Raw genomic sequence first — 26,814 nt, forward strand, 5'->3', positions numbered from 1 at the left:
CATTTCATTTCATTTCATTTCATTTCATTTCATTTCATTTCATTTCAAGAAAGAGAGTGAGTGTGTGAGCCCGGGAGAGGGGCAGAGGGAGAGAGACAGAGAGAGAGAGAAAGAGAGAGAATCTTAAGCAGGCTCCACAAAGAGCCTGACACAGGGCTCCACCCCATGACCCTGGGATTGTGATCTGAGCCAAAATCAAGAGTCGGACACTCAATCAACTAAGCCCAGGCACCCCACCATTTATATACATTTAAAATGCATCTTCATTTACAAATATTTTACATTTGGTCTATAGAACAGATAATTTAATGGGTGTTCTTTTAAACTGCTAAATTTGTGGTAATTTTTTATGCAACAATAGAACAATAATATAGGTTTTTTTGTTAGAGGATCCCTGTGGATTATGAAAGTCCCCAGTAATCCTGATCCTAATAACCCAATATGAGAGCTATAGACTATGTAAGCAGGAAAAGAAGGGCCAGTTTTGGCGGGGGGGGGGGGGGTGCATCATTTCTACCAGTCACATAACCTCCAAACCAGGTAACTTCATCTTGCCCTTGTTGAATCTAAACTGTGTCATCTAGTACTCCTCACTGGTGTAATTTTTAGTAAAAAAGAAAACAAAACCCAGAAACCTTCCCTCTCCTTTAATATTTTATTTTTACATTTCATTTGTGTTTCTTCGTTAATTTTTAAAATCAATTTCAAAAAAATTTAAAGCTATCTTTGACCTATTTGCCAAGTCAGTGGACACTTTTCTAACCTTATCTTTCATCATTTCTCTGCATCATTTAGTACTGTTGACTACTCCCGCCTTGAAATACGGAGCCCAAACATGAGTTTGTCTGTTTACAATAGATGAAAAACAACGTCATGTTGTTTCTTACTGACATTCTCTTTCCTTGGCTCTCAGAGGACTGACTCTCTATATTGACTTGGTCCACATAAGAGGTTTCCTTGCACTTTGTTTAAAAGAAGTAACTTCCCTGTAGTAATACAACTCCCAGAATACCTTTCACCAAAGCAATTCCTAAAGGGGTGTGGCTTCTGGTGCAAAACTGCTGAAAGTCCCAGAGGTGAATTACACAATCAGATTCTGAGGCAGTGACAGACTTTGTTTTCCTTCAAATTTCTACTTCCTGAAACCAAGGCTCTTTATGATAAACAGTGTATTTCAGGGAAATTGTGCTAAAATTAACCTTTTTCAGAGATTTGCTGGCCTTAAAAGTGTTTATCTTCGAGACAAAGGTGAGTATAAGCTTTTAAATGACAAAACACAGTAGATGTGGGTACAAAAGATGGCATAATATATAAGGAGGTATTATTTTAGACTCTGATCTTGTTTCTACTTCCTGGTATTGTCTGCATTTAAATAACCTGAGAGCTCTAAGAATATTTGCAATTCTAAAAGCGCTACACAAAGGGGATAAGGGTTGGGAAGGGGAGGGAACAGTAAATTTAGATTACAAGGGAAAGGAGAAAAGGAACCTGTTTTGTTTTGTTTTGTTTTGTTTTGTTTTTAGCATGTTTTAATAACAAAGTCCATATGTTAGGCAGCTTGCTACTGAACATCTGGCTTTGTCACTGAATGGAGATGTTTGATTAAAGCATTAAAGAAGTGGGATTACTTATGTGAAAAATTGACCCTAGGACTTTTGCCTGGAGTACATTAGTCATAACAGAAACCATCACTTGTAGGATGGCCTCAGTGATTTTGCCAGGAAATAGATAAGAGTGGAGAATTACTGTTTTCATATGGGAACAACTGACAGGAATTCCAGGTGTGGTGAAGCATTATGTAGACAGAAAGCATCTAGAAAAATTAAATTCTGGGGCACTTGAGTGAATCAGTCAGTTAAGCGGTCAACTCTTGATCTTGGCTCAGGTCATGATCTTATGGTCCATGGGTTTAAGCCCCACTTCGGATCCTCTGTCTCTCTCTCTGACCCTACCCCATTCTCTCTCTCTCTCAAAAATAAATAAATATTAAAAAATAATTTTTAAAAAATTAAATTCCTTCGTATTTTATTCAAAAGAGTCCTTTCATTAACAAATTTTATTATTTGAAATTAGGGCTATAAACTACTTTGGAAAGCCACAAATTACAACCTTTAGAATAGTTTGGGACTGGGGCATCTGTGTGGCTCAGGTGGTTAAGCATCTGACTTGGGCTCAGGTTATGATCTCACGGGTTTGTGGGTTCAGGCTGCAAACTGGGCTCTGTGCTGACGGTGTGGAGCCTGTTTGGGATTCTATCTTCCTCTGTCTCTTCCCTTCCCCCACTTTCACACTCATGTGCAGGTGTGCTCTCTCTCTCTCTCTCTCAAATAAATAAATAAACATTAAAAAAAAAAAAAAAAAAAAAGAATAGTTTGGGACTTCCAGGTGGGTGAGAGTACAGAGGCAGGGTCAGAAAGGAGGGTATTTATGTCACAACATACTGACGTCTCTAATATTTGCTATCTCCCTCTGCCTTTTCTTTTCTTGTTAGTAAGTGTAGCTAGTACTCTTATGAGAAACAATATCTGCTTTTGGTTGGCTGATACCTCCTTGTTAAGAACATTTTAAATTCCTTACACATAATCACTGTTGCTGTTCAAGCCTATACATGATGCTTCAGCATAGTCTCCACATTCTTTCGTTTCTCCTCTTTCCTCCGTGACCTCAAATACAATTGAACGACATGGTGCATTAGTGTGATCGCACCACAGAGCCATGCGCCCCTGTCTAGATGGTGCGTCGGCAGATTACAAGTCAGCAGATTACAAGTCTGTACATTGAGCACAATTTTGGATAGGGGTGTGTATAGATTAATTTACCACCTAAGAGACATACCAGACCTGAACAAATGCTAAGTCAAGCCTTTATACCAACTGACTAAAATAATTTACTTCTCTTTTCCCACCTCCTCCTTCTGAACTCTGTCAACCTACAACCTCAAAAGAAATAAAATACTTAAAATTATGCTGGCAATAATTTACTCTGCACTTTAAACATCTTTTGAATCTGAGCTGAATCAATTCTCCAAGTTCTTTTCCAACAAGACACCAGAATTTTATAGTATCCTCCATGGGCATGAGTGATGTTAGGGTGACCGGTGATGCAGGTGGCAAAGACTTGCACAAAGAGTAGAACATCAAGCAGGACAGAATGTGTTGTTGGCATGTTAGAGCAGGAGGTGACAGGTTTCTCTGTCCAGGGCTCATCTGGGATGTGAGTTGTGGTCAGGCTAGAGAAGAATATGTTTTGTAGTTGGAGTCTATTTGCTGAGAATGCAAGGTACCATGATCTGGAAAAACAAAGAGTGCCAAGTATAAACACTTGTGAGTTTTGTCTGTAAACTTGGCAAGGGAAGGGGCTGTGAACAGATTCCTGTCAAATAAGGAGCCAATAATTACTTTAAACTTTAAAATATATACGCATATATACATATATATGTTATATAATATATATTATATATTATATTATTATATATTATGTAATATATAATATATAATGTATATATGCATATATATACATTTATATTTATATATTTATATATACACATTTTTTATATATACACATTTATATATACACAAATTTATATATACACATATATAATATAAAATATATATACATATATGTGTATATATAATATATATGTGTATTTTTAAAGTTTATATATATTTATATATATATTTTTTAAAGCCATATGTAAATCATGATGAATGTTATAAAATCTCACATAAAATAATACTGTGTAATGAGTACACTTGACATATTGAGCTGTAACAGTCTCCCCTTAGGTCCTATGTGATCTAAGTTTGAGTTTAGAACCCAGAATTTTCCTTAAGAATAAATGTATTCATTTCAAAATATTTCTGAAACTCCATGGTTCCTCCCATTGCAAAAGAATTTCAGTAACCCCTTTCCCTGAACACAATACACATACTACTGTTACTGTCCCTTAATCTATTTCAGATGATGATGGCTTTTTAGCATAAAATGCTCTTTGGAAATGTTTTCCTGAATTTTTTTTAATGTTTATTTATTTTTGAGAGAGAGAGAGTGAGAGAGCATGTGTGTGCACACATGGGGGAGGTACAGACAGAGAGGGGGACAGACGATCTAAAGTAGTCTCTGAACTGACAGTACAGAGCCTGATGCGAGACTCAAACTCATGAACCGCGAGATCATGACCTGAGCCGAAGTAGGCCGCTTAACAGACTGAACCACCCAGCCTCCCCTGTTTTCCTGAAATGTTAAGCATCTATGGTTTGAAGAACTTTAATAGGAATGTGCTTTCAAACCTTTGGTGTAAACTCATTCTATATTTTTGTTATTTTTATTTGTTGCCTCTCTATATGGAGAAGTCTTTGTTTCTTGTTATTGACAGTGACATCTTTTTGCAGGATGTTGTGATTTGCTCTGTTTATAGAGTTCTGTGAGATAGACAAATTTAAAAGTAAGAATATTATCTGGGACTATTATTCTTCTATGTCTAAAGAAAGGAAAGAGATCATAGCTTTAACATCAGTTATATGTTAATACAATTTTCTCAAAGTATGGTGTACAAACTACTGATTTAAGGTAGCATGTGTCTTTGAAAATTTGAGTTAGATGCTTATTTTAATGTGAATTAAAAATATAACTAGCTCGGGGGCGCCTGGGTGGCGCAGTCGGTTAAGCATCCGACTTCAGCCAGGTCACGATCTCGCGGTCCGTGAGTTCGAGCCCCGCGTCAGGCTCTGGGCTGATGGCTCGGAGCCTGGAGCCTGTTTCCGATTCTGTGTCTTCCTCTCTCTCTGCCCCTCCCCCGTTCATGCTCTGTCTCTCTCTGTCCCAAAAATAAATAAAAAACGTTTAAAAAAAAAATATATAACTAGCTCATAAAATTTATGACTTCATAGATATTATTGCTCAGGAAGATGTTAAGTAAAATGAAAGTAAACTGTTCACTACTGATTTTAAGGAAATGAGTAAACAAGGTAACAATTGTGAAGGTGGCATGTAAATGGCTAAAGTTTTAGAAATATTGAACTAATGTGTTTGCTAAGTGGATATTTTCTGAACCGCTGCAGAAATGTGAACCTCACTGGTCCTTGGTTACACTGCTCAATTAGTAATATAATCTGTTAAAATTTCTTAATTATAGATGTACAAAATATTGGATAAAAAATGCCTTTTCAAACTTTTATCAGACCTACAGTCCTCATGAATTGTCATAACATTGAAGGGATGTAGAAATTAGCCCATATTTTTTGAAATCAGAATCATAGAGAGGATGAATCATCCCAGAGTCAGCATTATACTTCTGTTGTGCCTGTTTCACCAAGACACTGATATCTTAGAAGGGCAGGGAGGGGTGCTGTGCACTAAAGGGTGAGAGAGGGGGAGGGGACATAAACATAATCTAGGTCAAGGACCATCAGTGTATCATGTAGTGTGTCAATGGCCATTAAAAATGGTCATATTGTTCGTTTCTTTCAGGGAATCCATTCTAGGGAGGATGTAATTCTAAATATGGAGAAAATCCACACAAGATGTTTATCATAAAGGTATTTATGATACAAGGAATTCCAAGCATTCTAAAAAAAGGGAAAGATTAAACAAATTATGGTATAATAGTCCCTCCCTTATCCGTGGTTTTGCCTTCCACAGTTTTAGTTACTTACAGTCAACCACTGCCAGAAGCAGATGATCTTCTTTATGACGCTTCCTCACACGCCTGAGTCATTCACCTCACTTCATCTCATCACATAGACGTTTTATTGTCTCACATCATCACAAGAACAGTGAGTAGTATATAGGCATATCTCATTTTATTATGCTTTGGTTTATTGCGCTTTTCAGATACTGAGTTTTTTACAAACTGAAGGTTTGTGACAACCCTGGTTCAAGCAAGTCTGTCAGCGCTGTTTTTCCAACGGCATTTGTTCACAATTTTCTCTGTCATGTTTTGGTAATTCTCTTGAAAGTTTCAAACCTTGTCATTATTGTTACATTGTCATGGTGATCTGTGATTAGTGATTACAACTTGCCGAAAGCTCAGATGATGGTTAGCATTTTCTAGCAATAAAGTATTTTTTTCATTTTGGTGTGTACATGTTTTTAGGCATAATGCTATTGCACACTTAGTAGACTAAAGTATAGTATAAACATAACTTCTATATGCACTGGGAAACCAAAAAGTTCATTTGACTCTCTTTATTGCAATATTTGCTCTATTGCAGCGGTCTGGAACTGAACCTGAAATACCTTCACAATATGCTTCTACAATAAGATATTTTCAGAGAGAGAGACCACATTCACATATGTTTTTTCACAGTATATTATTATAACTGTTTTATTTTATTATTGTTGTTGTTAATCTCTTCCTGTGCCTAATTTATAAATTAAACTTACGTATGTATGCATGGGAAAAAAGGTGATATATATGGGGTTCAATATGGTTTCAGGCATTCATGGTCTTGGAATGTATCCCACAAGGATGGTTGAGGGGGGGGAGGGACTACTGTATATCTGTAAAACAAGATGAAGAATTGTACCAGCACAGAAAATGCTGAGGGAAAAATGGATTCAAGGCTGATTAACAATCATACTTACAATTATGTAATATGTACATAAAATGATATAGATATAAATTCACAAATATTCTGAAAGTGGTTATTGTCTTACAGTGGTAGATTAATTATTACTTTTCCTTTCTCTACTTTTGTATATATAATATATTTTTAGATTGGCTTTTTATATTATTATATAACTTATTTATATTACTTTTTTTTAAGTTTATTTATTTCAGAGAGAGAGAGAGAGCAGGGAGAGAGGCAGAGAGAGGGAGAGGAAGACAGAATCACAAGCAGGCTCCATGACATCAGCACAGAGCCCGATGCATGGGGCTTTTTGACAAAACTCTGTCGAATAAATATGTTAAATATGTTACATAAACTACACTGCTGTATAGTAAATACAATTGTTCAGTCTTTGGGAGATAAATCTTACCTTTTCTTTGCTTGACATACAAATAACTTGCTATTTGAAAAAAGCGAGGATTGAGTCTCAGTGCTAGAGTGAACAGGCATGACAGAATCAAAGAACAGAGGGGGAAATACCAGTTGAAATACTTACTACTAGTTGATTTTTCTTACATTGGTTGCCTTCAATGTCAGCCATGGCTTTTACTGAAGTCAACTTATTCTTTTATTTCGAAGAGAGGAAAAAAGGCAGGAAAGAGGAATGGGAACTTCACATGATATGTATGCTATTAGTTTCTTGATTTGTTTCTCATTCTTTTGGATTCCTATAACCTGGATTCATAAATTTATATCTGTACATACTGTAATTACATCTATTTTTCCATATTATTGCATATACTCCTATTGTACCTCAAAGTATATTGTGTCATCAGCTTGCTCAGGAACCTTTGCTTAGAATCTTAACCCTAGCATATATAGTTACTGTGATGCATTCCCCATTAGTGCATTATAAGCACTAAAAAATATGCACAATTTTCAACAAAACCTCATCCATTCATAATTGTTTTTCTTGTCTATAAGAAAAATGCTTAGATCCTCATCACATGTCCTTTTGCTTGATGACTTCTTCACAATAACTTAATCTCTGATTAAAGTCTGGATGCTGCAGGTATCATTCTCCAAGATAACTATATTCCTACCCAGAAATTTGCTTCCCTAAATCATCCCCAAGTTATTGTGAGGGATAGTAACATGTAAGTGAATAGCATCTCTTCTGAGATATTAATCGGTCAGGTCTGATGCTCATTTCCTAATGTTGCAGGTTATTTAATAAGAAATATTTGAAGCCTTTTGAGCCCAGATTCCCTCCCACCCTGTGCCTCCCCTCCTCTCCAGTGGGCAAGAGAGACTGGTAGGCAGACACCAGGAACTAGGAAGAGCTTCTTTAAGGCACAGCTTGCCAGGCAGCTGAGAAGCAGACAGAAACACCCTTATCCCGTTAATTCTGGGCTGCAGGCTCCAACCTCTTAATGTAAATGAGGCAAAGCACTTCATCTTTGTAGCTCTCCTAGCGGATTTCTTGGGGGCATATTCTTTGAATATATTTCCACTTAATAAAATGACCTCTTATTATTTTATTCAAATCCGAAGGACGCTTTCTAGACTTCATCTTTCTCTCTGCGTTTCTTTGCAATTTTGACACTATTGACTTCTCCAAATTTTCTTTTTTGGTTTCCATATCACCATGCATTTCTGACTCTTCTAGTTCTCTGGCTGCACTCCCCTTTTATATTCCCGTTCTCTGCTCTCTGCCTCCTCTCGCTCCTGCTGTATTTTCACATTGGGTGATGCCCATTGCTACGTTTATATCGGTTTACACTCATATACCGAAGGCCCTGTGGTTCCTCTTCCAGAGTTCTGGACTCTTACATCCAAGTGTAAATCTGTTACTAAATATCTTTATTCTGCATCCCACAGGCATCTCACATCTAAAATTTTCAACCCTGGACTCATCATTTCTCACCTCCATCAGTATTTTTTATATTGATATCTGGCACTAAAAGCCATGGACTTGCTCAAGCGAAACACTTGGGGCTCTCCTAGACCCCTTATTTATCAACAGCATGTAATCAGTTTTGAAGTGACATTGATTCTGTTTCTTAAATATCTTTGGAAACTACCTGTATGTCTATTCTTGGTTCAAGCCCTCAACATCTCACACCATATCCTCATCTCCTCAGCCTCTAGTCTGCCTGCAGGCAACATTTTAACAGTTATTTTGGGTCATGTTGTTCAGAGACTCCTCATTTTCCTAGCATGTATTTTAATAGCCCTAGTGATCCGTGATCTGCATCGTTCTCCAGCCCCATCTTTCAGCCCTTAGATTCATACCCTAGATGAATCTAAGTTCCAGTGATACCTTGGTACCCATTCATTCCCAATATGCTCCTCCATTCTTTATCCCAACTACTGCTTGCTCTGCCTGAAAGACCATTCCTTTCTTTGGTGGCTTACTTTCTGAAAGGTACACCTCAAGCGTATTCCTCTGGGAAGATTTGACTGACTTTACTGCTCTCTACCAAAGCAGGTGGCCACGTTGTCCTGTTGGACTAGACATTTCCTAGAACCCAGAGTATTCTTCTTTCCCAGAACTTTTTTGCAATAACCACTTTTGAAAACTAAGACTGTATCTTCTGTCTCTGAATTCCAAATACCTAACCCAATGCACGAGACATTGTATGTATCCAATATGGATTTCCTAAATAAATAAAATTTCATGAGTCCCTACTTCTCTGCCCTATTGCTTTTGTTTAAGTGAGATTTACCACTACTTAAAGCTCCCTAGCTCACAAAGGGCATAATTTTTTCTTCAGAATTTAATTTAAAAAAATCCATCAATTCAACATTTGAATAATTACATCTACTTTTTCACACATATATAATGATATCTTCTCAACTAGAGACTGTAGAAGGTTGTGACATTTGAGAGGTCTTGGACCCTGGCAAATGCTCCTTCTGACTTGGTATTGTTTTTTAAAAATCTTGAATCTTTGCTCCATTTAAATATATTTAAAGATTCCCAGAAGGAATACCATATATTCTGTATTAAAAGGCTCATATTTTTACATGTTTATTTATTATGAGAGACAGAGCAAAGAAGGGGCAGAAAGAGAGGGAAAGAGAGAGAACCCCAAGCAGGTTCTGCGCTGTCAACACAGAGCCTGACACAGGTCTCCAACCCATGAACTTTCAGATCATGACCTGTGACGAAACCAAGAGTCAGACACTTAACCAACTGAGCCACCCAGGCACCCCCTTTAAGAAAAAAAGTTTATTTATTTATGTATTTATTTTGAGAGAGAACAGAGAAAGGGCAGAGAGAGAGGGAGAGAGAGAGAGAACAGGTTCACATTTTAAAGCAGCTTGTCCATAGCATGGCCAAGTTTTTGCTTTTGTGCTATTAGGTTATTTCTAGAAAAAGATTTTACTGTCTATTCAAAAAGAAAAAAAAATTTCTTCTAGGCTTTTATCAAGTCTAAGTGCTATCCTATGGTACAGGATGCTTTTGATCTGGTCAATTGACTGCCCCTGTTAGAGTCAGCTTTGTCCCTTTGCTGTGTGACCATGACCAAGTTCCCTAGTCACTATGGGCCTCAATTTTCTCCACCCTAACATAAAGAGAATTATGTTAATTATCTCTTACAGTTTTTATGAGAATCAAATGTGTTAGTACATTAGGGCCCTTAAAACAATATTTGATAAAAACAAATGCTAGCTGTTTTTAAGTCCTGTGGAGTCTATGTAGATCCTATGGTAGCACACCAGGTGGGCACTATCTTCAGTTATTTGTTGCCGAATTTTGAGAAGGTAGAATAGTATTACAGGATTATAGAGTTGGAAAAGACTTTATTGTTTTTTAAGCTTATCTTTTTTGAGGGGGGAGGGGGAGAGAGACAGAGGATCCCAAGCAGGTTCCTCACTGTCAGTGCAGAGTCTAATGCGGGGCTTGATCCCATGAACTATGAGATCATGACTTGAACCAAAATCAAGAGCTTGACACTCAACTGACTGAGCCACCCAGGTGCCCCATCCTAGGAGAAGTTTTGATAAAGATTAACACTCACTGATGAGGGTTGGCTACTGGGATTTGTCATTTGTGTTAGCTGGGATGTGGAGGGGCAGGCAGAATGGTGAGAATGTCTAGTTCCAAAGCAAGGCTGAAAGAAAAACAGAAGACAATAAATGCAGAAAGCATCCCTAAGTTAACCATAAGTCATGAGGGAAAGGAAGTGCCACTAAAATATATATATAGTGTCACAATGTTTTGTTAAACTACTTCTGACTACACCTAGGCACCTCAGTTGACAGACAAAAATCAGACTGCTCAATTATAGTCCAAGAATACTTAGTTAAATTTTGAAACTTACACTTTCAAAAGCTTCATTATAAATATATATGTGCATATAGAAATATATATATGTATATACATATATATATATAAACATTATAACTGTACACAGAAACAATGATATCAAAAGGTTTATAGTGCTTATTTCTTAGTGGGACCATAGGTAATTCTTATTTTCTTTTTTGCTGTATTTTTTCTCCAAAATTTTAAATAAAATCACCATTTTGCTCTCATTATAAAATAAAATGTTTCAAAAATTTAAATTATTTAAAAATACATCAGAAATCACTATGGTACAATCTTCAAGATTTTCATGACTCAGGGCGCCTGGGTGGCTCAGTCAGTTAAGCGTCCGACTTCATCACAAGTCATGATCTCATGGTTCGTGGGTACAAGCCCCACACTGGGCTCTGTGCTGACGGTTCAGAGCCTAGAACTGCTTAGTATTCTGTGTCTCCCTCTCTCTCTGCCACCCCCCTGCTCATACTCTGTCACTCTCTCTCTTTCAAAAATAAATAAATGTTATGGGCACATATGGGTGGCTCAGTTGGTTACGCATCCGACTTCAGCTCAGGTCATGAACTCACAGTTCATGAGTTCAAGCCCCATGTTGAGCTCTGCGCTGACAGTTCAGAGGCTGGAACCTGCTTCAGATTCTATGCCTCCCCCTCTCTCTACCCCTCCTCCACTCTCTCTGTTTCTCTCTCTTGCTCTCTCAAAAATAAATAAAAACATTAAAAAATTTTTTAATAAATAAATGTCAAAAAATTTTTTTTAAAGTTTTGCATGACTTAAATACTTCTCGATAGAACATACTGGAAAACACCCAGTAGGCTAGTAATACCTCTCACTCATAAGCCAGAAACCACCGTGTATGAAAAAGTAAGTTATAGTGAAAGAAAAGAAAAGCACTACTTATTATGCAATATAGATCTTAGAAGTCTCACAGTATCTCAACACAGTTATTCCCCAAATCACAGTTGTCAAGGAAAAGCTTTTTAGACCACAACTGCATATGCACAAAGTGAAAGTCTAAGTGACACGAGGGAACCAGGGGGTTCCCTCTGGGCAAGTTTTCCCTTCAAATACCCCTATCTGCTCCCATTCAGCCTCTTCTGAATGAATGCACAGCTCATCTAAGAGCTGGCCTTTCATTTCACTTTCCTGGACAGGTCATTAGCTGAGTCATTAGCTGAGGCAGATTTGGAGTTCAAAGTGGACATGTTGAGAATATGATGCTGACTGGATATACAAGTCTGATACCCAATGAACAGTTGAAAATATGCATCGGAAAATTTCAAGGCAGAAGTTTTGACTGGAGATACAAAGTTGATGATTGTCAGCCAATACATGATATTTAAAACTATGAACTGAATGAGATCACCAAGGAGTGGATTGATTGATTGTTGAGAGAGAGAGAGAGAGAGAGAGAACATGCAAGAAGGGATGGGACCCAGAGAGAGGGAGAGAGAGAATCTTAAGCAAGTTCCACACTCTCACAGCTGTGAGATCATGACCTGAGCCAAAACCAAGAGTCAGACATTTAACCTCCTGAGCCACCCAGGCGCCCCAAGCCAAGGAGTGGATTTAGATGGAGAAAGGAAGAAGGCCAGAGACTGAGGCTTTGCACATTTCAACATTAAGGGATCTAGGAGAGGAGGATGAACCAGCCAAAAAGGCTGAGAAGGAGAGATCAGTGAGGTAGGAGGAAAACCAAGAGCATGTGGTATCCTGGAAGGCAATGGAGAAGGGAAGATGTGTGTCACATGCTATCTATCACATATTTTAGTAGGTTAAAAAGAAGAGGAATGAGAATTGGTCTTTGGATGTAACAAGGTGGAGTTCACCAGTGACTTTGACAATGGCAGTTTCAGTGGTGTGATGGAGCAGAAGTCTGATTGAAGTGCATTTAAGAGAAAATGAGAAGAGACAGATTGAAAGCTTAAGTAGGAGCAATTCTTTCAAGGAATTGTGCTGCAAAGGGCAATAGCTATTGATGAAAGTGAAGTCAAGAGATTTTTCTTCTAAGATGGGAGAAATAATGGCATGTTTGTAAATGGATAGGAATGAACCAATGGAGAGCAAAAACTCAGAGAAGAAAAAAATTCAGCACTGAGTTTGAGTAAGGAGAAGGGTGCAATTATTGTTTGAATGGAGTAATTGCTTCCAGATAAGAGAATGGGTGACTCATCTCTGAAAGCAAATGGGAGGGCAGAATATGGGTTGCAGCCACTGTTAGAGGTGAGCAGGAGTCTGTGAAAGTCCTCTTCTGATTGCTGAGAATGAGGGTAGAGGAGGAAAGGAGACAAAGTATGAAATCGGCCCCTGACAGAGTGAAAGGTGGATGGACCTGAGAATCACAATGCGATTGCCTGGCAGCATTAATGGCATCACTGAGTTTCAGAGGAAGAAATTTAAAGTGGAATCAGGGGGCAGGGATATTTTTTCCCCCAGCCTCATTCAGCTGTGTAAAGTTTGGGTTTAACTAGAGTTGTGATTTTGACATGCACATGTTAAAAACAAGGGAGTCAAAGGTATATGCATGTGATGATGATCATGATTGACCATGGAAATTAAATTGGGTAGAGGGAGGAGAAAGGGCCTCAAGGGGGGTGGTAGGATCAATGGATCCTAGGTCCCAGTGAGATTTTGGGATTGTTGGATTTGGGAGAATAAAAGGGGACAAGATGGATGGTAGTGGATAGAAAGTGAGATACAATTTGAAAGTATGAAAGAGTTGCCTTAAAAGTGAATGCCCGAGGTTGGGTGAAGGGCAAGATCTTTGGAAGAAAGGATTCAAGAAACCAAGAGTCTCTGATCACTAAATAATTATTGAAATCTCCAAGAATGGGAGTCATTGGAGTAACAATGATGTGGGAGCTAAAATGCCCTAGGAGCAGGCTGTTGACATTAACAATGACGGGCAGTGGGTCATGATGTAAGATTCCAAGATTGGGGAAGGCATATGCAGATTAAACAAGGAAGGCAAAAGCAAGGTCTAAAAGTGGCCAGGAGGCTGCTTATTTAGAGCCAGTGGTTCAGGGACTTAAGGGCATAAGCTGCCCCCTGAAAGATTTTTCAAGGTGGTTGAAAATTTAAAGCACTATGGGGGCACCTGGGTGGCTCAGTTGGTTAAGTATCTGACTTTGGCTCAGGTCATGATCTCACAGTTCGTGAGTTCAAGCCCCGCATTGGGCTCTGTGCTGACAGCTCAGAGCCTGGAACCTGCTTCAGATTCTATGTCTCTCTCTCTCTTTGCCCCTCCCTACCCCACTCATGCTCTGTCTCTATCTCTCAAAAATAAATAAACCTTAAAAAAAGAAAGAAAATGTAAAGCACTATGAAATGTCATGTATTGCTATTTCTAGCATATGAAAAAATAGTAACTATTATTGCAAATTCTTTCAGCAAAATATTTACATAAATAACCAGGAGGACTTCCTCCCTCTGGCAATCCCCAAAAGTAATAAATAGACTTCTTTTAAAGTCACTGAGACAAGAGATCATTCAGGTTTTTTCAGCAAAGTCTCTTTATTTTCTCATAATGAAACTGTCAGAGAGTACCAACCCTGATAATTTAGACCTCTGATAGTAAAGTTTCTAAAAAGTCTAAAGAGAGATTTGAAACCCCTACCTCTATTTAAGAGGATGGGGAGAGATGTTTGTCCCCTGTTAACCACTTTCGACAGGATCTGGTCTTCTGTGATTGACATTTTTCCTTTATGTGTTTCTTTTTTTAATGTTTATTTATTTTATTTTACTTTTTATTTTTTAATGTTTATTTTTGAGAGGGTGCTAGTGGGAGAAGGGATAGAGGATCGAAGCGGGCTCTGGGCTGACAGCAGCCAGGCTGATGTGGGGCTTGAATTCATGAACTTTGAGATCATGACTTGAACCGAGGTCGGTTGCTCAACCAACTGAGCCACCCAGGTGCCCTTATTCATTTATTGTTAAGGTTTATTTATCTTTGAGAGAGAAACAGAGAGTGGAAGTGGAGAAAGGGCAGAGAGAGAGAGAGGGGAACAGAGGAGCTGAAGCAGGCTCTGCGTTGACAGCAGAGAGCCCGTCGCGAGGCTCGAACTCATGAACCATGAGATCATGACCTAAGCTGAAGTCAGACACTTAACCGACTGAGCCACCCAGGTGCCCCTCCACGTGTTTCTAACGTGATGGATGGTGATGACCAATTGTAACTTCTCTACTCTCATTTGGGACTCAGGATGGTGAGTTTCCTCTGTTCTCTTACCTGGGATGTTTCAAGTAGAAATCATGCAACAATGCCTATGACATAATGCAGGAAATAAATATAGATTATTCCTTATTCTGTCCCTTCTCTTATTATAATAAAGTCCTCTGTGTTTAATATTTTTTTTAACCTAGAAAGTTCTAAATTAGAACTGGATCAAAATCTATGAACACCAATTTTGGGTAAGTTTTCACATGAAGTTTTGAATTAATTATTTTCTCCTAATTATAGAACTATACATAGTCATTGTAGAAATCATAAAAAGAAGGGGAAAATAGTCAAAGAGTATTACTGAGAGCCAAAGATGCTAAATATTTTGGTGTATTTCCTGCTATTTTTGTAGTCATTCTTAATAATTGTGGTAAAATACACATAAAATGTGCCATCATAATCATTTTAAGGGTAGAGTATAGTGGTATTAATTTACATTCACATTCTTGTGCTACCATCACTCCATCTATCCACAGAATGCTTGTCATCTTGCAAAACTGAAACTCTCTTTTCACCATCAAACAATAGCTTCTCATACCCCACTCCGCTCCCCCCACCCCACCCAGCCCCTTGACAACCACCATTCTACTTTCTGTCTGTATGCATTTGACTACTCGAGGCACCTCAGGCAGTAAGTAGAATCATGCAATTTTGTCTTTTTGTGACGCTTATTTCATGTTATATAATGTCCTCAAAATTTACCTGTGTTATAGCATTGGTCAAAATTTCCTTTTTTAAGGAAATGTATGTGTATACCACATTTGTTTATCTGTCTGTTGATGGGCACATAAGTTGCTTCTACCTTTTGGCTACTGTAAATAGTGCTATTTTGAACATGGTATACAAATAACTCAAGTCCATGCTTACCATTATTTTGGATATGTATTCAGAAGTGGAATTGCTGCATCATATGATAATTCTATTTTTAATTTCTGAGGAAACACCATAATATCTTCTTCCATAGCAGCTGTACCATTTTATATTCCCACTAACAGTGTGCTAAGATTATAATTTATCCACATCCTGGCCAGTACTCTATTCCTTTTTCCTTTTTTTTTTTCTTAGTAGCCATCTTAATGGTTGTGAAGTGGTATCTCATTGTGATTTTTGTTTGCATTCCCTAATTATTAGTGATGTTGAGCATCTTTTCATGTGCTTATTGACCATTTGTATATCTTCTTTGGAGAAGTGTCAATTCAAGTCCTTTGCTATTTTTTTAAATTAGGTCATTTGTATTTTTACCCTTGAGTTGTAGGAATGCTTTACATATTCTGGATATTAGTTCCTTATCAGCTGTATGATTTGCAAATATTTTTCCCATTCCAGGGGTTCCTTTTGCACTCTGTTTAATATGACCTTTGATGAGCAGAAGTTTTTAAATTTTATGTAGTCCAATTTATTTGGGGTTTTTTTGTTTGTTATCTGTGCTTTATCATACCCAAGAAATCACTGCAAAATTCAGTATCATAAAGATTTTCTCCTGTTATCTTCTAAGACTTTTATAGTTTTAGGCTTTATTTTATTTTATTTTAGGCTTTACACTTTTAAGTTAATTTTTGGCTTTGGTATAAGGTAAAAGTCCAACTTTATTCTTTTGCACATGGACGTCCAGTTTTCCCAACACCATTTATTGAAAAGATTGTCCTTTCCCCATCGAATGGTCATGGCACCCTTATCAAAAATCACTTGATGTGAAGGGTTATTTCTGGGCTCTCTATTCTATTTCATTGGTTTATATGTCTGTCTTTATGCCAGTATCACACTGTTTTGATTAGAGTAGCTTTGTAGCAAGTTTTAGAATCAGAAAGTACAAGACCTCCAACTTTGTTCTTCTTTTTCAAGATTGCTTTGGCTATTTGGGTTTTTTGAGATTATAAATGAATTTTAGGATGGGTTTTTTTTCTATTTCTGGAAAAAACATCATTCATCTTCATCTTTTTAAAAACATAGTAGCTGTCACACTGTGAACACTGGTATATTCTGTTTTTTCCTCCTTAACATTATATTTATCTTGTTAAAAATAAACATTAGGTCTTTTTATTCAAACACTTCATAAACATATTTCACAATGACTACATAAAGGAAAACGAACAAATGGAAGTATAACTGAGAGACTAGAAAATATTTATGCCTCAAACTGTGACTAGAATATACTTTAGATATTATAATCATAAAAATGAGAAACATATGATTCAAGATTGTAATTCTTATATTATTTTTGACCAACTACAACTCTGGAATTCATTTATTTCCTCAGCAAACATTACTGAGTCTCTATAGTTTATAATATACTGGGAACCTAGATACAAATTAGATATGATCTTCACCCTCAGGGAAAGGGAACAAATACTAAAATTTAGTGAAAGTGTAGTATGTATCATGAGTTTTCACTTTCTTTTTTAGTGTTTGTATTCGTCTTATGGAGAAGTGGTGTTAGACCCATTTACAGATGAGGGGAAAAAACATTCATTTCAGAAATGTGTCTAAGGTGACACAGAGAGTGAACAGCAGGCCTGGGAAACAGTTCAGGGTTGTCTGCTTCCAAAGCTCATGCCCTTTTCACTCTCCCAAGTTTCCTTTAGGCACTAATGACATAGCACAAGAGACAGGAGTACATATAGCTAAGTGTAATGTGAACAAAAACTGGTATAGCTATGAATTCTGCCAGAAAGGAGTAAAAAGAGGCTTTAGAGAAATGGCACTATAATTTAAAACTTGGAAACGGAGAATTTCATTAGATAAAAATGGAAAGAGCAGCACTCTATCATTCATCCGTTCACAAACCCGAACTGAGCTTCTATTTCACAAATCCGCACTGAGCTTCTATTGTGTGCTAGTCACACGGCTGGTACCACCTGTGCACTGGAGATTTGAAAGAGAATGAGTGAGGCTCTGCCCACTCTCAGGAGTCAGTCTCTTGGGAGGCAGTTAAGTAACTGATATATGATAGAGCCTTGTGCCAAGCTCTGCCACAGAGGAGAAAACCGAGTGCCGGGGGACACTATTACAGGGTACTAAGGGCAAGTGCACAGTGACAGAAGCTGTGCTGCATTGCAGGTATGCTGGGTACCACACACTGGATTCCAAGTTCAGGTGCTTGGACGACTTCATCCTATAGGCAGACATTTTTTTTTAATTTTTTTTTTTTGTTTTAGAGAGAGAAAGAGCATAAGCAGGGGAGGAACACAGAGAGAGAAAATCTCAATCAGGCTCCATACTCGACACAGAGCCTGATGCGGGATTCAATCCCAGGACCCTGGGATCATGACTCCAGCTGAAAGCAAGAGTCAGATGCTCATCCGACTGAGCCACCCAGATGGCCCCGAGCAGACATTTTTAAGGAGGGGAGTAACAAGGTTAATTCTGCTTTTAAGAGGCTACCTGGCAATGTGTGAAGTATAGTTATGGGGATATGGAAAGAGACAGGTGGCAGGAAAACCAGTTTGGAGGCTAATGGTCCCAACTAGAGATGGAGGGGACCTGGGAAAGACAATAACAGAAGAGATTGTGAGAGCAGAGACCATATTTGCAAGGAGAAGATGGCAGAATTCATCCAATATAGGATGTGTAGTGTGAATAAGGTAGGAGTCAAGAGAACAGTGTAAACAAAGGCTTCAGGTCATATATATGTTCAGAACCACTGCATTATTTGCAAGTGAAGGACTCATTCAGCACTTCATAAGTAGGTAATGAACGCTCTTTGGATTATCAGTGTTTATTTCATATATTTAGCCATGCTAAAATACCCTTAATAGTTGAATAGATTTTTTTCTCCCAGTTTGCACATGGCCTGCAATACTATGTACACTATTAATTCTGTTAGCAAGCTCTTTCTACATAGATATTACACGTGAAATTTTTATTGCTGTTATATTGAAGCATCATAGATTTTGAGACAATGGACTAGTGATGTTTTTCTATAATAAAATTCAAAAAGAGTAATGTATTTTTTTTTCTGAAATGGGGTTCAAAAAAGGTTATTGGTAGATAAATAATATGCATCACTATTTTAATGTTTCACAAAAGTTTTCAATTTTGATAGGTCATTTCTAAGTCTTGTAATTTATTTGGCTCTTTTTGGTTCTGTAGAGCCACATTTGTTTTCATTAAGTAAAGATACACATCTAGTTGAAGAAGTGGGATCTTTTATGCCTGTGCTGTTATATGTAACCAGAAGAGGGCGGCAGTGAGGCACTAGAAAGCATGAACAGACCCTTAAAATTGCAGAAAGGCAGTTAAGATCATCATGTAAATGACACAAACATTTGTTGGGACTGACAACTCATTAACTGACTCATTTTCTGAGCCAGAGACTATGACATAAACATTGTCACAGAATTTTCAGAACATCTGATGATGTCCTTATAATGCAAAAAGTAACACTAAGAAGTAGTCTCAACATTTTACATCAGTCTGAAAGGAAAACAATTAGAGGATGAATTAAGAATAAACATATTGTTTCTTGTTAAAGAGCGTAGGCAGAGAATGTAATAGCTTATAGAGACAACAAAAGGAATCCTATTTTCTTTGAATATTACAGATATTCCTGAAATAAAAAGAAATACTTCCAATTTATCAAATATATGGTAAGCAAAGTGTAGGATTAAGCAACTGAGAGAGGATGTCCAGATTCAGTAGATATCTCCTTTTATAAACAATTCATGAAAACAAATACTTTTTGAGTACATCATATATGCTAGGAATTATCCTATGTGCTAAACATTCCCGGCTATAGAGAAGAACAGAACAGATGCATGCCCTGTCCTATTGGAGCATATATTATAGTGGAGAAGATAGACATTAACAAAACCACTAAAATTAATTCATAGTTACAATTGAGAAAAGAATGGAAAGCAGTCTACCACAGGGCTACAAGTAAACTAGTTTAGGTTCATTCCCCAAATTGGAAATTAGATAAAACTGAAAATAGGACTTAAGAACAACTTATTTGAAGTACTTAATACCTATTTACATTATGTATTTCTTTTAACAATAAATAAAATGGATAAGGGAAAATCTACATAATAGTAAAAATAACAATGCACAAGAGTATTTGGGTAGTTGATATACAACAATAAAACACCACCAATTTGAAGTGTAGTAAAATACCCCCAGACTTCTCTGACTGCCTGAACTTGATTAAACAACCATGTCAGTCATCAGACTGGCTGTGGCTTCAACTGAGAATCTGTCCTCACTTGATCCACTCAAAACCCCAGGTCCCAAACCTGAAAAACACTTGTGTAAATATAATCCCCTACCTCCTCTTTTTTGTTCATTCGTCTCAGCATCTCCAACATCCCAGATTCTCAGTTGGCCCAGGCTATGAGCCCACTTCTAGGTCCTCTAGCCTCTCTGAGTCTGGACCCCTTGGTTCACAGGCACTTTAGACTTTTGATATGTTCCTTTGCCCTCTGCTGTATACACTTTCCAGATGTGGATTGACTCAGCTGTCTAGAGTAGAGGTGGGGTAGCCCCTCAGCTGACTGATGGCATCCATTATTGATGAACTGTAGCTGGGCCCCACTGAATCTTTTATTTATCCTTACTTGTCTTTCCAATTCTCTACAGCCCCTGTTTCAATCCAGAATCCCCCCTTTTCAAGCTGAACTCACTGCTGCCACCCTACCTCCCAGATTTCCATCTGTTTGACTTAGGATACTGGGTTATCTATGGTGAACTCTCAGATTTTCTGTCGGTCATTAGCCATTTTCTTCTCCTTCCCTTATGCCTCAGAGAAATGGTAGTCTACCTTGGATTAAGCCTACTCCTTCTGACTTCTTAAACCTCTTTTGTGATTTTTCTCATTCATATTCTTTCTCTTTCGTTTTTTTTCTTTGCTTTATTTTTCCTTTGCCTTCTAATAGCTCCTTAGCCTACACACGTGTTCAAATCTAATGATTTTTATGAAATATTCATTTCCCCTGAGACTGCATTCCATCTTTCTCCTTCCCTTAACAGCAATGCTTCTCAAAATAGTAGTCTATATTTATCCCTTTCACTTCCTTGATTAACACTCATGCATCTACTTCTGATCTGCCCTCTTCTGATTATGATGTCTATTTACAAGATCAACAAGAACTTTACAATCACCTAATCTAGTTGCCTCTTCCCAGCAGTTACTCTGGGGTTTCCTGTGGAACTTGTTGCTCAGTATCATGTCTCTGCTGTTCTTGGTTCTCACAGTTCTGGCTGTTTCATTGGAGGCCATAATTTTACTGTTTGGCTCCTAAGTAGTGGCATTTTGTAGAAGTCCGGTCTTCTTCATATTTTACCTTTGCCTCCTTTAATCGAATACAGTGGCTTCTATTATTGCCCCCGACGTGGATGATCCCCAAATTGCTCTCCAGCCCTAATCTCTCTCCTGAATCCGACTCACATTTCCCACCTTTTGTAGAGAGCTTCATTGATCTACAAGATTCCATGGGCACTTCAAACAGAACTGGTCTGAACTCATCATCTCTCAGTGTTCCACGCACCCTGGATTTCCTGCTAATTCTAATCATGATCTGCATTTGCTCTTGCTGTGTCTCCATCCCACCCCATCTGTCTGAAATGCATCTCTTTGTACCACTTTCCTTGTTCCCCAGTCCCTGCCTCTCCATTTTCTCTGGTTGTTGGAGTCCTACCCATCCTTCAGTGTTTAGCTTATATTTGTCCTTCTTAGCAAGCAATTACTTAACTAAATCTCCCCTTCCCCACTCTTCACCCATTCTTTGCTTGGAATTCAACTATATCTGATCCCCCTCAGTCTTGTGTTTGAGATACAGATTTGTGTTTGTCATCTCTATTAAACCCTGAGGCCTAAAAATGCTGGGACTATGTCTTATTCATCTTTAGATCCCCTGCAGAACCTGACACATAGCAGAAAACCTAGAAATTATGGTTAATTTGCATTGTTGGAAGAAAAGTACCTTCATTTTTTTAAAGTTTATTTATTTATTTTGAGAGAGGGACAGAGAAAATGAATGGGGGAAGGACAGAGAAAGGGGGAGAGAGAATCATAAACAGACTCTGCACTGTCAGCACAGAGCTCGATGCAGGGCTTGAACTCACAAACTGAGATCATGACCTGAGCCCAAACCAAGAGTCAATGCTTAACCTATTGAGCCACCCAGGCACCCCACAAACCTTAATTTTTAAGAATTGAGAAGAAAATGGAATTTATAATATGCAGGCTACAAATCTAGGAGAATATAGGATCTAAAAAATCAAATTTACATCAAATATAGTTGACATTTTTCCTATTTCAGTTGAGGCAGATTTTTAGACGATTACATAAAATTTCACTCGGTAAGGGCCTTTTTTTAGGGGTAATTTAATTCTTGGAAATTAAGATTTAAATTTCAGGGACTGGGATTTTATTTTACTTTCTTTAAAGTTACTAAGTTGACTAAGTTGGGAACGACTGGGTGGCTCAGTCAGTTGAACATCCAACTTGTGCTCATGTCATGATCTCACAGTTCTCGAGTTCGAGCCTCGCGTTGTGCTCTGTGCTGACAGCTTAGAGCCTGGAGCCTGCTTCAGATTCTGTGTCTCCCTCTCTCTGCCTCTCCCCTGCTGATGCTCTGTCTCTGTCTCCCAAAACTAAATAAACATTTAAATAATAAAAATAAAGTTAGTAAGTTGGCCTGCTACTGTTTCATGGATCCAGGCAAAAGACATGAGATGAGCCTCTTGGGTCAAAGACAGGGGACTTTATTATTCAAGAGCACAGCAAGCATGAGCATCATGTAGACATCTGTTTCTTATGTCCTCTAAGTCCCAAAGGAGTGATATTGAGCAGTCAAGGTGGATGCAGGTGGGTTTGTGTTGCAGTCAAGGAACATTGATCTTGAGGAAGCCACTGCTTTTATAACAAAATTGTTCTATGACCTCATTTCTCAAGGTTGCTGCAAATACAAACCTTATAAATAGGCCAAGCAAGGGAAATTGGGTTGACATTCTTGACACGCTCAGCAAGAGCTTGCAGAGATGCATGCCCACAGCCCATGGTGGATTGCCTTTCCCAAAAACATTCTGTGAGAGTAAAGATTGGTGATTATCCTGGTGCAACAGAGGGACTCAATAAATACTTGTTGAATCAAATTAATTAATTAATGAGAAGAAGGGGAACCGCTGAGGAATTTAAAAAGGCAAATAGAGTGAATCCCTGTGGGAACAGTTCCAGATTTCAGATCTTTTTCAGAAGAAAAAGTCAAAAGGGTTATGAGAACTAAGACGTTGTAGACCACTTAGCCTTATAACAAATAAAATTTCCAAAAACTTTACCTCATGGAAAGTGAGAAGGACTCACATACAAAATAATCACTGATTAAGTCCAAACAACCTAAGGCAATGCCTGTAGCTTGCTGAATTAGTATCGCAGTAACTATAGTTCTTTCCATCTGCAGTGTTTTGTCACACACTAAATTTCATTGAAAGTTTAGACATTATGCTCATTTGGGAACTTCTACCACACATGAGTTTTACTTCCTTAAAATGGTGACTTGAACTACAAATCAACATATATTATGCTAATGAATTTGATCAGAATTAAATACTTGCTTCAAAAGTTGCAGTCAAACAAATGAAATACCTTATCCTCTCAAAGATTCTCTCTTGCTTTAAAATTAAAGTATGATTAACATAAAACACTGCATTAGTTTCAGGTGTACAATATAGTGATTCTACAATTCTATACATTACTCAATGATCACCACAATTAGTGTAGTCACCATCTGTCACCATACAAAGTTATTACATTACCGATTATATTCCCTACTCTACTTTTCATCTCCATGACTTATTTATTTTGTAACTAGAAGTTTGTACTTCTTCATCCCTTTTATCTATTTCACCCAACCCCCCACCCTACTGCCCCTCTGGCCACCACCAGTTTTTTTCTCTGTATTTAAGAGTTTGTTTTTTGTTTGTTTTTTCATTTATTTTGTTTTGTTTTGTTATGTTTTAGATTCCACATATAAGTGAAATCATAAGGTATTTTTCTTTTTTTATCTGACTTATTTCACTTAGCCTAATACCTTCTAGGTTCATCTATGTTGTTGCACATGGCAAGATCCCTTTTTTTTTTTTTATAGCTCAGTGATATTCCATCATATGCTCCATACCACAACTTCTTTATCCATTCATCTATTGTTGGACACTTGGATTGCTTCTGTATCTTGACTATTGTAAAAATTGCTGCCAATAAACAGAGGGGTGCACATATCTTTATGAATTAGTAGTTTCATTTTCTTTGGGTAAATATCCAGTAGTGAATTATTGGATTGCATGGTGTTTCTATTATTAATTTTTTTGAAAAACCTCCACACTGCACCAATTTACAATCTCACCAACAGTGCATGAGGGTTCCCTTTACTCCACATCCTCACCAATACTTGTTATTTCTTGTCTTTTTAATACTATCTATTCTGACTGGTAGGAGGTGATATCTCATTGTGGTTTTGATTTGCATTTCCCCGATGATTAGTGATGTTGAGTATCTTTTCATGTGTCTGTTGGCCATCTGGATGTCTTCTTTGGAAAATGTCTATTTAGGATCTCTGCCCATTTTTTATTTTTTTATTTTTTTTTTTAATGAATGTTTTGCGTTAATTTTTTTTTTTTAACATTTATTTATTTTTGAGACAGAGAGAGACAGAGCATGAACAGGGGAGGGGCAGAGAGAGAGGGAGACACAGAATCTGAAACAGGCTTCAGGCTCTGAGCTGTCAGCACAGAGCCGGACGCGGGGCTCGAACTCACGGACCGCGAGATCGTGACCTGAGCCGAAGTCGGACGCTCAACCGACCAAGCCACCCAGGCGCCCTGAGGATCTCTGCCCATTTTTTAATCAAATTGTTCATTGTTTGTTTGTTTTGGTGTTCAGTTGTATAAGTTCTTTGTATATTTTGAATATTAGCCCCTTATCAAATATATTATTTGCAGCTATCTTTTCCCATTCACTAGGTTCCCTTAGAAAACCATCAATAAAACAAAAAGGCGATCTAGTGGGTCAAGATTCTCTTCAAGGAAAGGAATTAACCTGAAATATCTTGTCAGAGTGTAACAATGAGGTACTGGAGACCTGTAGGTTGGAAGTGCAGATTTGTGAGGGAAGTTTACTTTTACACTGATGATTTTAACTCTTGTTTCTCAAGACCACATTAGTCCAAGTGACTAAAATACTCAGGCTACAGTCACAAAATTTTGTGATTGCATATCTCAATGTTTAGCCTCTCTACTTTCCTTTTTTTTCCTGTATGCTTTCCAGTCTTTTCAAACTACTGTTGCAGTGTCGCTGTTCTCCATCTGCTGCTCTCACAATTGGAGATTGATTGCCTCCAGGATTCACAGTGTTGCTAGCAACCTTATATACTTTGAATTTTTAAATCGCTACTACAGGAAGGTTTCGTTTTTAAGATCTAGAGTTCCTCTCTCCTCTCCCAAGGAATGTTACCCAGGTTCCTCTAAGGAAGCAGGGTTAGAGGGCTTTTGAGTAACCTGTGCTTCACTCAGACTCAAACTGGTATCCCCAGATGTGTCATATAGTTGGAACCCTTCCCTACCCCAAGGCAAGTTCTCAGCTTTCCTGAGGCTCTTTCCTTTTCTTTCCTCAAGTTTATAGAAAGCTTCATCATCCTTTTGTCTTGGAAAATCTTTACAATAGAGATGATCATCATTTCCTTCATTGGTCTTATCCTCTTTACCAACATCCCATTTTCATACCATTTGCTCTATTCTTCCCTGATTGCTGAGATTGTCCCACGCAACAGGTCCCCTTCCCCCAGCCATCAGTTTCATTGTTGCTGTGCCTGAAAGGACCAGGGGTAGATAGCTGATGCCAGAGGTAACTAGCCATTTGTTGTGCTAAGACTTTGTCTTTGAACTAAGGATGCTGAGACTGAATTAGTTTCTGCTGAGGATTTGAATCAGGAGGTCATGTAAAGCCATGATAAATGGATCAGATAAAGATGGTCTACAGAGAAGAATAAGGCAGACCTTGTATGTTCTGTTTGCCTCTGTACTCTTACCATCTAGCATGGTACCTGATACATAGTAGGCTATCAGTAAGTCTTGGTGGAATAAATAAAACAGACTCTTAAAGGGGGAGAGAGAGAGAGATTACATTTGCTTCCAACAGCTTTCGGTTCCTGACTCTAATCCCTCATGAGGACTATCTGCATTTCCTGTCCTATGTCCAGGAGAGATCCTTGTGTCCATCCAATAAATCTCCCTTTATGCTAAAGCTAGTTTGGGTGTATTATGTTCCTTACAGCTACATTAAACCTAAGAATCTCTTAATATAAGGGTTCCAATCATTAGAACTTAGTGTCTCTGTGTCCCCAGGGAGTTACAGTTCCTCACGCAAGCCAGAAATCTTGATGACTTGTGCAGAAATCACTGAATTCCAGAAGTAGGCATGCCTCCACTTTGCTTGATGTGAACCTCACATTGATGGGACAGGGAAAAGAGTAGAAACGCAAATTCAACTGAAAATAAAGGAATTACCTCCAAAAATAAAGTTTGATGGTCTTCTTAAAAAGTTACCTCTTGGGGCACCTGGGTGTCTCAATCGGTTGAGCATCGACTCCAGTTCAGGTCATAATCTCGCAGTTCCTGGGGTGATAGCAGGGAGCCTGCTTGGGATTTTCTTTCTCTCCCTCTCTCTCTGCTACCCCCCCCCCACTCCCTCACTCTCTCTCTCTCTCACAAATAAATAAACATTAACA

General features: G+C 38.0%; 1 protein-coding gene across 5 annotated transcripts in view; it reads left to right on the forward strand.

Annotated features, from left to right (window-relative positions):
• Positions 1-1,043: 1,043 nt before the first annotated feature.
• Positions 1,044-26,814, forward strand: part of ALPK1 (alpha kinase 1) — a 126,305-nt gene continuing 100,534 nt past the window's right edge. For 2 of the 5 annotated variants that reach the window (XM_049631052.1, XM_049631051.1), the window contains exons 1-2: positions 1,046-1,248; positions 5,641-5,774. The gene's annotated coding sequence lies outside the window, so the exon portion shown is untranslated. Of the gene's footprint in view, positions 1,249-5,469; positions 5,538-5,640; positions 5,775-26,814 lie in introns of all 5 variants that reach the window. The other 3 variants (XM_049631048.1, XM_049631047.1, XM_049631049.1) reach the window with 3 other exon arrangements.

This window comes from Panthera uncia, chromosome B1, assembly GCF_023721935.1.
Source record: "Panthera uncia isolate 11264 chromosome B1, Puncia_PCG_1.0, whole genome shotgun sequence".
Lineage (NCBI taxonomy): Eukaryota > Metazoa > Chordata > Mammalia > Carnivora > Felidae > Panthera > Panthera uncia.